Genomic DNA, 19,007 nt, shown 5'->3' on the forward strand with positions numbered 1-19,007 from the left:
AATATAAAGAGATTATAATTAGGTTAGTATAGTGACTAAAATAAATAAATAATTTATGATTTTTACTATCTTTCCTTTTTCTTTTCCTTCTTTCAGCAGCCAGTACAGTTCTAAAGTTATATGCAGCAACTTCTGATAGCCTCTTAAACAGTGAAGTTACAGACCTTTTTCCAGCCATCACCATTAATTGTTTAATTGATTTTACATTCAAAAATGGAGTACAAATGGTCTGTCCTCTTTACAATATTGGCTTTTATATTAGTGCTTGTGAATTGTATCGAGTACTCTTCGTTGAATGAGCCATACAACATTGGAGGTTCGCTTCTGAAGCCCTGTCCTTTGTGCAACACGAATCGAAAGCCAGGGCCAGGTTCACCGGGAACCCAGTCGTGCTGTGATTCATCCCAAGGCGTAAAATTAGTGGTACAGGGTGCAACAAGAGGAGCACTTGATCCAAACAAACCAGGAAGTTGCTGTCACGGTGCCGTTCGGGACTACTTGAAGACCGATCAGTTTGAGAACATGTTCTCAAAGCGTAACTCGCTTGAGGTTGAGGCCCATGCAAAGGGATTTTGGGACTACCAGTCTTTTATCACTGCTTCTGCTCACTACCAACCCTATGGCATTGGTACTACCTACATGAACCGGACGTTCTTTGGGACCAAGGAGGTTGCAGCTTTTCTCGCCCATGTTGCCACCAAAACCTCCTGTGAGTAGTTCAGAGTTTATGGTTTGTGAACTTCAATTTGAGCTTTTGTGTTGTTGGTTTGGTTGAATATATGTGGTTTATGGACTTCTTTTCATTCTCTCTTTTATGTTTAAAAAAAAAAAAAAAAAACTAAATATTTTTAATATATACAAATGAGTAATTAATAGTTGCTCTAAAAATACAATGACATGGTTGAGTTTTTTCACATATTCATGATAGATCGCATTAATTAAATTTATGGTAAATTTGAGAGGAAAATTATTAAATGTTATGATATGTTTATTTATCGTAAATCCCACTATTTTACCATAAATTTAATTAATGCCATCAATCATAAATATGTGAAAAAACTCCACCATATCATTGTATTTTTAGAGCATCTAATAATTATTCATTTGTGTGTGCATTGTATTTAAAGACTTAATTTTATTATATTGTAGGCCAAAAAATGTTATAGTTAACAAATATTTGGGCACATGTTAAGAATCAATAAATGCTATGAGCTCTAATAAGTTTTTCAAAGATTAAAAAAAAAAAAATTGTTAATGAAAAATTCCCCCTTTTATTTATAAATTTATTTTATGTGATCGATTACCCCCCTTTAATATAAATACTTGTGTGTGTTACTGACTTACTGTGTGGCCTTCCCTTTTTTACTTTTTTTTTTTTTTTTGTCCTTTTAATTGTTCAATTTTGTCTTATTAGTTTTCCTTACTTCTTGTGCTTGTATCGCCTGTCCGTATTTATGTTCCCTTTGTTACTTTTTTTTTTTTTTTTTTTTGGGATTTTAAAACTAACACAGGAAACCTTATTGCTTATAATTTTTTAATAATTAATGGGTTTGATTAATTTAATTGATAATATTATTTTTTATATAATAATTAAAATTATTTTTCTACATATATATATATATATATTTTTATAAAAATTGGTTCTTTTGTAGTAGGGACATAATAGTAATTTTTTACACATTTTTTTTTATTCTACCATTTTTTTTTCAACCAAAAAAAGAAAATTTATATTTGTTTTCAATATATTTTATAACATTTTCATCCTTTATACTAAACACACATTGTGAAAAATTAACATTTTTTTTTATATCCGCCTACTTTTTCATCCTTGTAACCAAACAGAGTCTATAATTAGAGGATCAGATTTGTAATTTACCCTTTACAAATAAAATAAACACAAGTCATTAACTCTGGGGCCTTGTTGGGATGAGCTTTATGATTCAAATCTTCAAATACTTTTAAAATCCTGTATTTTTTAAGCAAATGAATGAAACATTGGCCTGTAAGTGAGTCTATTCATATGGTGGTTTAAAATTTTCTTTTCTTAAAAAAAAAAAAGTTGGAACTAAATTAATTTGAAGAACTACGCATGTGGATGAACTAAGAGCTTGTAATTGTATATGAGCAATAGTCAATAATCCTTCACTCACTTATTGTCTATGCAAAGTAAAAGTGGGTGATATTTTTCAGGTGAAAATAAAGTGGCCACCAATATGGAAAAATTATAATGGGGTTTATGCTATAACAAGGAAAAGAATTCCAACCCAAATTACTGTGATGAGCGCTACAAAAAGTCTTATCGATGTGCTCCTGGAGTTGCATATTATGGTCGGGGTGCTCTACCTATCTATTGGTATTTACGTTTTCAATTATACTAACAATAATCATACATACTTTATATCTTTGCGTTTGAATTATTTTATCAACTTTGGTCATTGAATTTTATCCTAAACTTCGTTGAAAGTTTTATGTTTAACAATTAAAAGAACATCATAAAGAGATAAGTTTCTAGCATAATTCAAATATTAGTACCTCAGTGATGCAATCTTCAAAGAAAATCTAGGTAAATGTTTCTTGGAAAAACACGTGCAACTTACTTTTTGATAAAACTAAGTAAAAGATTTTGTTAATTAAAAGATGCAAACATTTTAATTTACAAACCTAAGATGTGTATATGCCTTTTTCCTGCCACTACAAGAATTTATTGCAAATCAATTCGTAGTTGCATGCCACAATCCTGGGATGATGCCATTACAAGAATTTATTGCAAATCAATTTTTTTTAGGAACTACAATTATGGAGAAGCAGGTAAAGATTTGAAGGTGGATTTGTTGAACCATCCAGAATACATTGAGCAAAATTCCACGTTAGCCTTCCAGGTTGCAATTTGGAGGTGGATGATGCCAATTAAGAAGCATCAGCCTTCAGCACATGATGTGTTTATTGGTTACTGGACACCCACTAAGAATGACACTTTGGCCAAGAGAGTTTCTGGTTTTGGAGCTACCATGAATGTGCTCTATGGAGATCTTGTTTGTGGTAAAGGTGATAATGAGGTCATGAACAACATCATCTCCCATTACCTATATTACCTTGATCTTATGGATGTTGGCCGAGAAGCAGTTGGGCCTCATGATGTGCTTAGTTGTGCTAAGCAAGTTGTTTTCAATCCATCCTATTCCTCATCTCCTTGAGCTTTGTTTGGTATTAATAGTATGTCCCTTGTTGAACTAATCCTTTTGTAATATCATTAATAAAAAAAAAGAGTTTGTTCAAACATGAAGGGAGTAAGAGTTTGTTTAAACTATTTGTAGTGATTGGCTTTTGCTAGTACTGTTTTGGAAGTCTTTCTATTTCAATTTTCTAAGTTGTAGAATTTTTTGGTGTAGATTGTATATGAGCCTTTCTATAATTGTATAATATGTATTTTAGTTGTGAAATCTTGAAATATATTCCATTTTCCTGTTCTTTTGTTTTATTAAGCATTTATTTTTGGTCTAAGGTCAACAATTTTTTTTTTTTTTAGAGAAAGGTCTAAGGTCAACATAAATGAAAGAAATATGTTGTCATTGGAGATTCTCATATGCAAGGACCAATTTAATTACAATTTGAGGTCTAATGATATTACTTTTACTTTTAATATTTTTTTAATATCAAATAATTAAAGATTTTTTCTTCTCTTTTTTTTTTAATTTTTTTTTTTTCAAATTGTGAGAGACCGCCCCCTCGGCCCGTTTTTGGTGTTGGGCCAAATTCACGTGAATGGATGGAGTCATGTTATTGCCTTTCAAAATAGATATTCGACTGATTATATTTTTCCCTTTAGATTAAGGGTTTTATAATAGAGTCGCTACTTATTTAATTTTTGGAATTAATAAGAAACCAAAATAGATAAATTCATCATTTTATTGATTTGAGAAGAAATGTACGTTGATCATAGGAAATCACATGGCTTTGGTCCTAAATACAATCTAAATAAAGTACATGACTTTATTTCTTAGTTACAATCTAGAAATTGAAAATTACAAAGATAAGTATTGATCTATCAACCTTTGATCTAACCTCAAAGACTATGTTACAAGGTGAGAAGGTGTTAGACACCCACCTTTCCCAGTAAAACCGGTCTTCTAGACTATAGTGGCCAACATTCATATCATATCATCTAATATGTTATCAATTAATTTGCATGTTCATTGTTTCGATTGAATTTAATGTGTGTGGAAGGTGATATCCTAGATTCAAGGATTTGAGAGAATTATGAAACAAACATATTTTTCATATTTTTTATGTGAATTTAAGATCAAAACTAGTGTTATGCATGAGCATGCGATGAACAACCAAGAACATGTAAATTAATGTGTGTGGAAGGTGATATCCTAGATTCAAGGATTTGAGAGAATTATGAAACAAACATATTTTTCATATTTTTTATGTGAATTTAAGATCAAAACTAGTGTTATGCATGAGCATGCGATGAACAACCAAGAACATGTAAAGAACATATATGAACATTTAAAAACATTTAAACATATTCAAGGAATTTAAATAAACAATAGCATGTTCTAATCTTAATCTCATCATAGTAATATAAAAAACCAGTTAGATAAAGGGATTATACCTACATGCAAGATCTATACGGTGAAGGAGGAGACTCTTGGTGGAGGTTCTAAGGGTGGAGTAGAAAAGAAGAACTAGGAGAGGAAGAGTGAATCTCACTTAATACTTTGAGTCTCAGGAAGATCAAGATATGACAAAACTACTTTACTTCACTAGAACTCAAGAGAGAGAAACAGAGAGTAGAAAAGAGGGTGTTTCTCTCTCTTGGAATGGAGGAGAGGGGGAGTTATATAGTTGTAGTGGAAAAAATATGAATAAAATGTCATTTAATGAGGGTTGACAAATGATCAAAAGGAATCATGAACCTACAACCTATTTCAAATTTTGGAGAAAGCTGGTGCATTAAATGTAGAGATTGGTGTGAGTGATGAGTAAGCAAAATTTGGTTTTTCGCTAGGGTTGTAAATGAGCCAAGCTCAAGCGAGTAGTGCCTGTTTGAGCTTGGCTCGGTTGTAAAAATCAAATGCTCAAACTTGGCTCGAGCTTGAGACAAGCCTAAATATGATGTTTGAACTCGAGCTTGTGGAAAAACACTAAATCTTAAGCTCGGCTTGGTTTGGCTTGATAAATTAATCAAGCCAAGCTCGAGCTTAACATCAAGCTCAAACTCAAGCTCAAGTCAAGCTTTTTTTGCTTGGGATCTAACAAAATTGCATTGTGCTCAAATTTGCTCAAGTCTCCAACAATTAAGTAAACAAAAATAAGAAAAAAATATACTCATTTGTTCATGCTTCTAATTCCACCTGTGATTAGCTAACCACAAAGGACTCTGCACCTCAGGAAAAGAAAAGCACTGACCCATTCCAAACTACAAACCAGACTCCACAACCACAATCCACTAATTACAAAGTTAAGTTATTATCAAACGAATTCAACCAACAATATTTTTCTAAGTTATATAGAAATTTCATAAACAACCATAACTTGGAAATCAAAACAATTTTGCAATATCAAACAAACTACAATGCAAACAACTATAAAAATATATAGAAAATTTTTAAACATGAAAATTTACTTATGGTGAGAGAAGGTTATGAATGTCTTGGAGGATGGAGGTTGAGAGCGAAGATGGTAGTGATGCCAAATACTACACTGGATCTAGAGTTGTTGTCGGAGCTTTTTGCACACCCACTAGAACCCTTAAATTACATGTTGATTCGGTAAACACCGGACTCTAAATCCTCTTTGCTAGCATTTAACTCTTCCAAATCTAGGACTTGTTCATTTGTTGCAAAGAGATATAGGGCAGATTTGGTGGAATTTCATGACCTCACGAGAGAGAGAGAGAGAGAGAGAGAGAGAGCTGATCAATTCTTTGTAAAAATTTGGGGAAAAGAAAGAAACTGATGGGAAAAGAAAGAAACTGATGATAAAAGAGAGAAAGATTGAAGCTTCTTAAAGAAACTTCGGTCTTTCCAAGATAGCTTAAGAGTTTTAGGCTGCAGACTACATAGGATTGACATGGACTACAGCTGAAAATTTCAATTTGAATAAAATTGAATTGAGTTTTTTTTGTTCAATGATAGAACTAAATTGTGAAGTTTCGGTAGAGAGAACTGAGAAGAAACTAAACTGTATTAAGATATAGAGTATTCAAATAGAAAGGAGTAACTAAATGACTAAACTAACACACGAAAATAATATGAAAAGAGAACAAAGGGATAAGATAGTGAAGTCCAGCAGTATATGAAGTATTGAAGTACTACTGTATTAGAGTCTTTAGAGAACTCTAGAAGGTAGAAGTGGAGTGAAGTCCAGCTGTATGCATGAAGTACTACTGTACTAGTTAGAGAACTCTAGAAGGTAGAAGTGGAAATTGAAAAAAGCGTGAATTACAAAGTGAAGTCTCCGGTCTTTTTTTTTTTTTTTAAGGGAAAGAAAAAAAAACTTAAAGTAATGGGTACTGAAAAGTTATATCATATGGGAAATTTTATTATTAAAATATGTGTAATGTAAAAATATTAAGTTTATTTAGTAAATATATATATCAAGCCTTTTATCAAGCTATATATGAGCTTAAGCTTGGCTTGTATTGTATCGAGCCCGATTGTTCACGAACAAATTATTTTGCTCAGGCTCAGCTTGTTTATCAAACAAGCCGAAAACTAAGGCTCAAGCTTGGCTTATTTATAAATAAACAAACATGAACGAGCTTTTTATCGAGCTGAGCCCAAGTTGTTCACGATCGGCTTGGTTCATTTACAGCCTAGTTTTTCCCGTAGCTATTGTAACAACTCGCAGAACCAAATTCAAAAAAATCATATCTTACTCAATTATGATTAGAATTGTCTTGTTCTTGTGCTCAAATTGAAGCTCCGGATGTCTAGTGTTTGGAAAAATTAACCTCGCTCACAAATTCAAAATATTTTGAGAGATATTAATGAAATGGTGAGCATAGGTCATTTGTTAGAAATAATTTCAGCACAATTAACATTAATAAGTCCTAAATTAGTTTCCAACTAACATTAATAGGCTCCAATCACTTCCATTTCAAACTTAATTAGTTTCAAATTTACCCTAATTAAAAAGATAATTACACAAATTACTCATTGTAAAATTAATGTTTGACTATTTAATTAATTAAATGTGTGCAACCTTATCATAAGATATAGTCCTAACCAATCAAATTATGACATGTCATTAATCTCAAGTTAATTATAATTATAACCAATTGGAATCAATTGTTCATAATCACATATAGTCGTACTCGATTTGTGATAGTACATCTTGGCCATTAAAACTTGATTTGATGATAACTTTTATTCTGATGGTCCGATTAGGGCTTATGACTAGTTGATTTGATCGTTATAATATTAAGATCATTTTGATGAAATGAAATTATGAATCTAATGGCCATAATTAAGATACCTATTTCCAAGGTGAAATTACCCTTTTACCATCCATGTGTGGTTAAATGCGGATTGCAAAATGGGGTGTTAACACAAATTATTTTTTATTATTTATTGTGGATATATTTTTAAGGTACATAATATTTTTTTTACAATTAATCATCATATAAGAGCTTTTGCTTTTATGGAAAAAAAAAAAAAAATTCATGAAACTATAAAGTTCTGGATGTATAGACTATATTTGTGAAAGCACTGGTAGCAATGTCCCTATCTTAAGGTAAGGGGACAAAATAGGTAAGCAAACCCGAAAAACTCAAAACTCACGAAAAAAAAAAAAAAAAAAAAAAAAAACCCACATTTTATAACCCATCTCTACCCTATTTAGGATTTTGTTACAATTGCTCCCCAGTTTTAGGGAGTACTATTCCTTCCCTATTTTATTTTATTGATTTTCTAATCTCTCTCGGGACACCATCACATGGCTCGGCTAAACTCCACCTCTCCCTCTCCATCCCCATTATCAAAAAGTTTGACAAATCATAAAAAAATAAAATAAAAACATAATTAGCTAAATAAAAGGCATCTTAAATTCTTAATAAAACGCATATATGTGTATTTATTCTTGAAATCTTATAAAATGATGGGAACAAAAATAGGCATATATCATTGAGGGAAGCTTTTGGAATTTTCTTCATGAGCATTTTCTAAAATTCCCGACAAGTTTTGAAATATGAATAGTTTTGTTAGTTTTTTAATATCTTAGAAACTGACAAAATTTCCCTTAAAAACTAAAGTGGTTAGTTTCATTTTGATATTGGACCAAGAAAAAATATCATCCTCCCACTCTTTCGTGTGTGTTTATTTCTTTAAAAAACCATTATTAGCTAAATAAAAACATCATTACTCATAAAAATAATTAACAAAAAATGCCATGTCAATGGTTGTTGCGTGTATTATTTGCATGACCGGTCAAGTACGCATGTCAGTGATGTCACGTGAGTTATTGGCTGGCCCCTTTTTTTTGTTTTCTTTTACTACATTTCATATCCTTCTCCTCAAAAGATTGAAACTGCAGTCGGCTTGTTATATAGTAGGTTTTTGTTTGGAGGGTTCATTGTCCTATTTATGATCAGAATATAATATAAGAAGGTTCTTCTGTTTTCCACTTGTACTTTGTTTTGGAGTGGAAGTTCGCATACTGACATTACTGCAACGATGGATCTAGTTGTGTTGTGTTGTTCTCTCTCTCTTTTGCATATCAGAAACAACGATGGATCAACGTTGCCATTATCCAATTATTAATATTTATAAATTAATATATGACAAATCCGTAAATGGATGGACCCATTGTAGATATAGTATAATCAAATTTACTATAAAGAAAAAAAAAATTGTTTTTTATACAAAAGGTAGTGTCTTTATTGATCAGATAAAAGTACCAAAAAGATAAAGAGATTATAATTAAGTTAGTATAATGACTAAAATAAGTAAATAATTTATGACTTTCACTAACTTTCCTTTTCTTTCTTTCAGCAGCCAGTACAGTTCTAAGTTTATATGCAGCAACTTCTGATAGCCGCTTAAATAGTGAAGTTACAGACCTTTTTCCAGCCATCACCATTAATTGTTTAATTGATTTTACATTAAAAAATGGAGTACAAATGTTCTGTCCTCTTTACAATATTGGCTTTTATATTAGTGCTTGTGAATTGTATCGAGTACTCTTTGTTGAATGAGCCATACAACCAATGGAGGTTCTAGAAATTTTTTCTCTGATGGTCATGAAGAAACTTAAATTAAATAAAATCTAATAAGAAGATAAATTCATATATTGGTAACAACAAAAAATAAAAGCTAAAAAAAAAAAAACCAAAATACATGAATTCTTACCATTTTCTTCTTCTACTATTATTATTATTATTATTATTATTATTTTTAAAATTTGAAATTATTGTATGATAATCTCATTATCAATGTTGCAAGCTACATTTTTTTCAAAATTTTAGTTAAATAAAATTTTTCTTGGATTTTTCTTTTCGTTTGTAAGGGCTCAATATATTTTTAAGAGGAACAAAGTTTGAGGACAAAATTTGACTACAAATTTAGTTGTAACTTAAGACTATAATTTTCACTATACAAATTAATATGGCTACATATTTTGAAAATCTAACTATTGAATTGTATGTTCTATGTTCTTAAAATGCATGTCAAATTTCATGTTAATCAGACATTATTTACTATTTGATCCATAAACTTATTTTTTGCGTATAATTTTAGACTACAAAAATTCGAAATTTAAATATTTGATTAATGACATAAGCTATTGATTTTTTATTTTCTTGAAGTTTTGCAAGCATGGAGGATATAAGAAAAAAAAATGTAATCTAATTATGGATTTGTCAAAATTCGTATCCATTAAAAAAACATATCGAGTGTCTACAATCAAGTTAAGCTCAATATAATTAAACTTTGTCCAAAGTTTAATTATATTGAGCTTAAAAAAATTTAGAGTGGTCACACATTTTTTTAAGGGTAAAAAAATCATAAAACTTTTAAATTTTATATATAATAATATATATATATTTTTTTTTTTTCAGGTCAGGGTGGTCCTAGGACCACCCTGGCTCTAACGTGGAGCGGCCAGCGCATACAACATTGGAGGTTCGCTTTTGAAGCCCTGTCCTTTGTGCAACACGAACCGAAAGCAAGGGCTAGGTTCACCAGGAACCCAGTCGTGCTATGATTCATCCCAAGGCGTTGAATTAGTGGTACAGGGTGGTCGAGATGTATACAATAGGCCTATTACGCAAGACGGCCAAAACAACCAGCAATAGGAACAAACCCAGGAAGTTGCTGTCAAGGTATATATGTATCCCTTGACAGAGTTTATGTTTTGTGAACTTCAATTTGAGCTTTTGTGTTGTTGGTTTGGTTGAATATATATATATATATATATATATATATATATGTATGTATGTATGTATTTTATGGACTTCTTTTCCTTCTGTCTTTTATGTTATATGTGAGGATTCCAATTTTTTAGGGGGTTTAAGTAAACTTGAGGAACATTATTAAATGTTATGATATGTGTATTTACGGTGGATCCTACTATTTCACCATGAATTTAATTAACGCGATCTATCATGAATATGTGAAAAAACTCCACCCTGTTACTGTATTTTTAGAGCATTTAATAATCATTCATCTGCGTGTGTGCTGTATTTAAAGACTTATTTTATTATATTGTAGGCCAAAAAATGTTATGGTTAACAAATGCCCTGGCACATGTTAAGAATCAATAAATGCTATGAGCTCCAACATGTTTTTTAAAGAAAAAAAAAATTGTTAATGAAAGAGTTCCCCTTTTATTTATAAATACCTGTGTGTGTTACTGACTTAAAATCTATTTGGAAACAGTTTATTTAGCTAAAATTGAAAACTTTTTACTGAAAGTATTGTAAATAAAGCTAAAAAATAATTGAAATGGTACGGTGAGTCTCATGAATAGTATCAAAAAATATAATAAGACTTATGAATAATAGTAAAAATAACTGAATAGTAAAAAAATCTGGTTTTTTTAAGTCAATACCAAATACAACCTTACTGTGTGGTCTTCCTTTTTTATTTTTTGTTTTCCTACTAATTGTTAAATTTTGTCTTATTAGTTTTCCTTACTTGTTGTGCTTGTGTCGCTTGTCCATATTTACGTGTTTTTATCTCCCTTTGTTACTTTTTTTTTTTTTTTGGATTTTAAAACTAACACAGGAAACCTTATTGCTTATGATTTTTTAATAATTAATGGATTTGATTAATTTAATTGATAATATTATTTTTTATATAAATTTTAAAAATTATTTTTCTTATGTAGTAGGGACATAATAGTAATTTTTGACACAATTTGTTTTTTCTTTTTCATTCTATTAATTTCTTTTCAACCAAAAAAAGGAAATTTATATTTGTTTTCCATTTTCTAACATTTTCGTCCTTTATACCAAACACACATTGTGAAAAATTAACATTTTTTTATATCCTCCTACTTTTTCATCCTTGTAACTAAATAGAGTCTATAGTTAGAGGATCAAATTTGTAATAACCTTAAAAACTAAAATTAACACAAGTCATTGTTTAAAACTTTGGGGCCATGTTGGGATGAGATTTATGATTCAAATCTTCATATACTTTTAAAATCCTATATTTTTTAAGTAAATGAATGAAACATTGGCCTGTAAATGAGTCTATTCATATGGTGGTTTAAAATTTTCTTTTCTTTAAAAAAAAAAAATTAAGTTGGAACTAAATTAATTTGAAGAACTACGCATGGATGAACTAAGAGTTTGTAATTGTATATATATGAGCAATAGTCAATAATCCTTCACTCACTTATTGTCTATGCAAAGTAAAAGTGGGTGATATTTTTCAGGTGAAAATAAAGTGGCCACCAAGGAACAATTAGAAGGGGGTTTATGCTATAACAAGGAAAAGAATTCCAACTCAAATTTCTGTGATGAGCACTACAAAAAGGCTTATCCATGTTCCCCTGGAGTTGCATATTTTGGTCGAGGTGCTTTACCTATCTATTAGTACCTACCTTTTCAATTATACTAACAATAATCGTACATACTTTATATCTTTGCCTTTGAATTATTTTATCAACTTTGGTCATTGAATTTTATCCTAAACTTCGCTGAAAGTTTTATGTTTAACAATTAAAAGAACATCATAATGAGATAATTTTCTAGCATAATTCAAATATTAGTACCTCAGTGACGCAATCTTCAAAGAAAATCTAGATAAATGTTTCTTGGAAAAACATGTGCAACTTACTTTTTGATAAAACTAAGTAAAATATTTTGTTAATTAAAAGATGTAAACATTTTAATTTACAACCCTAAGATGTGGGGAAATTATTGTATACTCTCGGAGTACCATAAATGCATACTCCCTTCTTTCACATGAATGATGGATCCCACTAATTAAATTCATGGTGAGACCCACCATTTATATGAAAGGGGTGAATATGCATTTATGGTATTCCGGGAGTACCTAATAATTTTCCTAAGAATGTGTATATGCCTTTTTCCTGCCATTACAAAGAATTTATTGCAAATCAATTGATAGTTGCATGCCACAATTCAAATAATTTTTATTTTTTATTTTTTTTAGGAACTACAATTATGGAGAAGCAGGTAAAGCTTTGAAGGTAGATTTGTTGAACCATCCAGAATACATTGAGCAAAATTCCATGTTAGCCTTTCAGGTTGCAATTTGGAGGTGGATGATGCCAATTAAGAAGCGTTAGCCTTCAGCACATGATGTGTTTATTGGTTACTGGACATCCACTAAGAATGACACTTTGGCCAAGAGAGTTTCTAGTTTTGGAGTTACCATGAATGTGCTCTATGGGGGATCTTGTTTGCGGTCAATGTGATAATGAGTCTATGAAAAATTTCATCTCCCATTACCTATATTACCTTGATATTATAGGTGTCGATCAAGAAGAAGCAAGATCTCCTGAGGTACTCACCTGTGCTGAGTAGGTTGCTTTCAACCCATCCTTTCCGTCAAATCCTTAAGCTTTGTTTGGTGTTGAGGAATTGTTCATCCTTCGTTGAACTCATCCTTTTTGTTTAGGTAATGCATTAGTAAGATTCTAAGAACCTGTCGAGTAACAAAAAGGATATGTTTAAACATGGAGGTGGAGTTAGATTCTAAGGTCTAGCTCCTGCAACTACCTTGTGGTGTTGTTGTCTAGGGTTCTAATTTTGTTTATGTGTCTGTTGTATATGTTGTAATAGTCATGATGTTGTAAACTCTGTTATGCTTTGATTTCAATAAATTCCTTAAGATTACAGTTTAGAAAATTCACCTATCTGGGTTCTTTTCTTAGTTGCTGGATATAGTTTCATTATTAGTTTGTTACCCTTTATCAATTTGGTTCAGTTTAGAGAGGTTGTGGGGGAAGTAAATGAAATGGGATTCAATCCTTCCAAGATGAAGTTTGCTTGCAGTACATGTGTTGCGAGCTATGAGCGAATTGATATTGGGTTTGTGGTTGAGATAGCAAAAGTGTAAATGCAAAATTGCATAAAGTTGTCTTTACCCATAACACTTTTTGATCTTGTTATCTTTCTATTTTTTTTTTTTTTTAATGTTTTTTTTGGTTTTGAGAGGAGAGAGATATAAAATGGAAACAAAAATACATATTTACCCATGTTTTTAATGGAGGTGGGTTACGAAAAACAAATAGAACTTACTTTAGATGGGTAAAGTGACATTTTTTAAACCACATCTGGACAAAATAATTTTTGGCTAAACTACAGGTAGGTTTACTGTAATTACCCCAATATCTTGTTATTGAATTTGAAGGTTCTCACATGCCAAGATTAGCTCCATAAAATTTAAGGCTTATGGCAGTAACTTTAGTGAGATTTGTTTTTCTTATATCTGATAATTCAAGAATATATAACTTTTTATATTATAATTTTATTAGTTTAAAATCCAGTTTTCTCTCTTTTTGAAATGAAAAATTAATAATATAGTTTTTTATTCAAATTTTACTAACATCTCATTTTCAATTGATAAAATAATTAATACACAGTATGACACTAACTTTTAGTAAAAAAAGAAAAAGAAAAAAGAGTTTATTTTTTTATTTTTTTAATACCAAATTTAGGGCAATTTTGAATTTCTCACTGAAGTTTCAAATTTTGGATTCACGCTTCTAAGTCCTCAACGTTACATTATAAGGACAGGCTCCTCTCCCATTTGTTGATTCTCCTATTCTCTCCCGTTTTAATATGGATGAATGCCATGTGGAAACAAAACAATCCAAAGGCCAAAAAATAAGCCATGAAATTCTCTCTCTTCTTTCTCCATGCTATCCTGTTACTTTCACCTGTTCTCTCTCTCTTTCTCCTCTTTTTCCTCTTTCTCTAAATGGACCAAACCTGAGCATCATAAGCATCAAAACAAAAGGGACAAAAGATTTTATCAAAAAAAAAAAAAGGGACAAAGTATGTGAGTTCTGTGCAACCTAAAAGGGGGGGAAAAAAAAGCCACGAAACAAATCCAATTTTTTATTTGATTTTTTTTCATATAGAGCTAAGTCACCACCAAGATCATAGCTTGCTGCCCGGAGTAAATCGGTGCTTGAGGAGACCAAAAAGTAGTTAAAGATCTCTATTTTCTCAGGGGAAGCCAAGAAAATACTGCTGTGTAAGGTGGGTGTGAGATTACCATTCTTACCCTTATACCCAACCTTCTATTGGGAGGAACCATTTGACTACTCTTGCCAAGAATGATAAAATCCCAAGCACAGCACTCACATCCTTTGTTCGTTTTGTTTTGATGCCTCTGATAGTTTGATGCTCATGTTTGGTCCATTTGAAAAGAGAGATAATGAGAGAAAAAGAGGTGAAGTGATGGAGAGAGAGGCAAAACAAGAGATAATTTTGTGGCTTATTTTTTGGCCTTTGGATTGTTTTGATTCCACGTGGCATTCATCCATATTAAAATGGGAGAGAACTGGAGGTAACAAACAGGAGAGGAGCCCATCCCTACATTATATTTGGACTTAAACCCTGCAACTAATGACCATTGATGAGGTGACTAAGTTTTGACTTTTGATTCATTAATAAAACTACGTCATTTTGTACATGTCAACGCATACTTTTTATCAATCCATACAATTAATTTTTAAAGAATTTTGGGTAAAATATTATTTTGGTCCGTACACTTTATTAAAAGTTTGTTTATTGTTTTCAAACTCTAAGAAGTTTATTTTTCGTCCCTAAACTATTGAGAAACTTTTCTTTTGTTTCTAAATTATTGATATTGAGAAACTTTTCTTTTGTTTCTAAATTATTGAAATTGTTTTACTTTCTGCCCTTAAACTTGAAATAAATAAATAAATAGGAAGAATAGAAAAAAAAAAAAAAAAAAAAAAAAAAAAAAAGGAGAAAAAAGTGGAGAGAAAATATTTTTTGTGGGTGTTTGGTTGGAAGAGAGGGAAAAAAATTGGTTGGGCTCAAATGTTTTCTCCTTAAACCCATCAAATTGGGGAGAAAGCACAGGTTACTTTGCTTAGCCATTCCAATTATATTTTTTGTGGGTGTTTAGTTGGAAGGAAGAGAGGGAAAAAAATTGATTGGGCCCTGATATTTTCTCCCTAAGCCCACCAAAATGTTCTTCCCAAATTGGGGAGAAAACACAGGTTACTTTGCTCAGCCATTCCAATTTCTCTTTTACCCCAGTTATATTGTTGAACATGCTTCTTAGTTTCTTCTATCTTTCTTGTTTTTTTTTTTTTTTTTTGTCCTTTTCTTTCTTGCTTGGTCTGTTCATTCTTTTTTCTTCTTCGTACTACCCTTTTTCCTCCTTGGTTTTGTTTCTTCTTCTCTTACTATGTTGGCTCAATCTCAATCTCTCTTTTAACTCTAAAAAAAAAAAAAAAAAAAAATCATTCTCTTTTTTTTGGAAGGGGGAGGGGGGGGGGGGGGGGGGGTGGTGTGACATCTACTATTTTTCCCCCTTTTTTCTTCTTATTTTGCTGCTTCAATCTCAATTTTAATGGTTAAATAAGAAACATTTTTATTATAAAGAAATTACTTTTTATATATACTCCCTCTGTCTCACTTTGTTTGTCCTGTTTGAAAAGTCAAATTTTTTAAGGGAACATTATTTATTATTTTGTCTACCTTTTAAAAGTGTATAAGTTTCCAAAACTATCCTTAAATAAATTTATCAAAAAATTGAATTAGTAAATTAATAGGGGTATAATAGGAACATTAGTAAATTAATAATTTTTATTTTTAGAAACAGGACAATATTTTGGGACATCCCAAAATGGAATAGAGGACAAACAAAGTGAAACGGAGAGAGTAATTAAATAAGGAGTTTTCAAAAAAAAAAAAAAAAAACACGAAATAAGAACATAAGAGTAAATTTATCTAAAGGAGGTTTTCATCCTTCCAACCAAACAAAAATGAGAGAAAACTAACTCTTTTTTATTTTCTCACCATTTATATCCTTCCACTTTTTCATATTTCCAACCAAATGAACCCTAAAACTTTTCAAAATTACATTTTAACCCAATACTTTTCCATAATTATGCTTTAATCCACAAAACTTTTTAAAATTACAATTTTACCCCAACCGTTTTCCATAATACAATTTAGCCCCAAAATTGTATGGAGGCCCTCCAATCATTCAAATATTACCAAAAGAACCCTCAACTCTAGGAAAACCATGAAAAACACCCTAAACTATTTAAAATTCACTAAATGATCTCCAAAACATTAAGAAATCATCAAAATTGCCTTCTGCATCGCATCTAGCTCACAAAAATCACATAATTGTCTTTGTTTGAAATAAATATATTGCAATTTGTTGATTCACTTGTGTTGTGTGTTTTTCACTTGTATTCTTGGATTCAGAGCAATAAATTTCACATGGTACTTCTGCAACAACTCCTGTGAAACTTGTGGAGCTGTCACAGTACTCAAGTTGCTTAGACCCAATTATTTTATAGTCGTGGAGCATGAATGATCAAATTGGTTTTTCTGCCAATCCAAGTCAGTGGTGCTTAGTTTGAAGCCCATTTCCATATCCATGCCTTTTGTTGAAGTTGATAATGCAATTGACATTGCAGGTGCAAGGCATCACAGCAGGGTTGCAATTGACACTGCAAGTACAAGGCATCACAGTAGGGTTGATAATGCAGGTGCAGGGCATCTTAAAAAGCTTGAAGAGCATCATAACAGAATTGGAGAGTTGAAGGGCAATGATCAAGTGATAGCAGAGCACATTTGGGCAAGAAAGGAGTTTTTGGAAGTTATAGAAACTATGCCATATCATGAACTGTTCATCCATAGTTAGGAGGAGCTAATGCCACGTGGTTTAGGAAGTTAGTTAGGCAATGTAATGAAATTAGCACGTGTATAATTAGCTAAATCTTGTAACTGCTTTTCCCACCAAAATAGGGAAGTTTGTTATTTTGTTTTGGTTAGTTAGATCATATGTACATATAGATTAGATATTATGTATTTTGCTCAATTGCTTGTATTCTCACAATTCATTCAATAAAATTCTGAGTTCTATTTAGAGTGAGAGTCTTCTAGAAGATTTATACCTTTTTAGCTTAGATATTAGATTTGTGTGATGTATGTATGCACCAAGGTGAGTTGTGCATGGATGATGTAGAGTACTCTTTGGTCGTGGATTTTCCTAACCTTGGGATATTACCATGTGTTCATGACTATTAAATGTGGACATAGGTCTATGTTCCATGTGTGCACAATAAACCTTCTTATGTGATCGTTATCATCCATGTCATCTAGTGACATTATGATGTTTCGCCGTGTGTACAACATACAAAACATGGGATGTCACTAGTGCTGCACATTAGTGCACCGAGAACCAAAAATACCGGTTGAAGCTGTACACACATAACGTGAAACCCTGCAAGTACGCCACAACGTATTCAATGCTAAACTCTACTAGATTTACGCTGTGAAAAAAAAAAAAAAAAAAGAAGTGAAATGCTATTGAATTTTCACCTCAAAACTTTAGCAAGGGTCATGTTAGGTGCATTGTGATGCACCAAGCATGGAACTTCATCAAATTTACGTAATGCTAATGGATTTTCATAATAGAAATGTGTTAGGAATTCCAGTTAAAGAGTAACTAGATGCCACACACCTTTTTCAAAACAATTTAAAAAACCAAAATTTTTTTTCTTTAGAGTTAACTCCAAAGTTTATTTCATTTTCCAATGACCAAAAACTTGGAACAAGTCAAAATAAAGTGTTATCAAATGATAGATGTTATAGGGTGTCAGACACCTTTCTCATGCCTAAACAAACTCCCGAATTCATGACTATGATTTGAGACACAATTTTTTACCCTTGTTTAGCTCACTTTTCTTCGTTTTAGACTTGGTAATAAAATTAAATAAATATAAGTAGCCAATCATACCTTTGAAATCCTAATAATTGGTGCCGACTTCAAAAGAGTAGGTAAATCAGCCACAATTAACACATGTGGTGCTTGAATAAGATCTACAACAACTCATGAACATTTTGAGATGGGGGACACTATGTCGACCTTTTCTCTTTGTACTTCACTATCATGAGTGGTTAATCGCTAACAGGAGGGTATCAACAGGTTTAGTAGGTCAAATTGGAGTTGACTCATTTTTTTACGACCAACAAAACCTTACCCATATATGTTTTTATCCATCAAATTAAGACGAATTAATGAGTTTAAATTCAATCTTGCCAGATCTATTCAATGGAGAGGATCTTTTTCCCCATTGTTTATCCCAATGTTTTGATATTTATTATGTTCTAGCCGGTATGACACAAATTTTCCGTTTTAGCACGCAATTTGGCACAGCCATACCCTTTGTTCCATCTTAGTTTAATATCAGACCAATTTTGACAAAACAGATTTTGGTCAATTTTAGGCATTCTGACCAAAAAATATGTTTCCGTCAAGAATAAATTTGGTAGAATCATCCCCCTCCCTTCATCATACCAGGCC

General features: G+C 31.4%; 1 pseudogene; it reads left to right on the forward strand.

Moving 5' to 3' along the window:
* The first annotated feature begins 74 nt into the window (after positions 1–74).
* LOC126717430 (chitinase-like protein 1) lies at positions 75–3,478 on the forward strand (annotated as a pseudogene).
* The last annotated feature ends 15,529 nt before the right edge of the window (positions 3,479–19,007 follow it).

This window comes from Quercus robur, chromosome 3 (genome assembly GCF_932294415.1).
Source record: "Quercus robur chromosome 3, dhQueRobu3.1, whole genome shotgun sequence".
In the NCBI taxonomy this organism is placed as follows: domain Eukaryota; kingdom Viridiplantae; phylum Streptophyta; class Magnoliopsida; order Fagales; family Fagaceae; genus Quercus; species Quercus robur.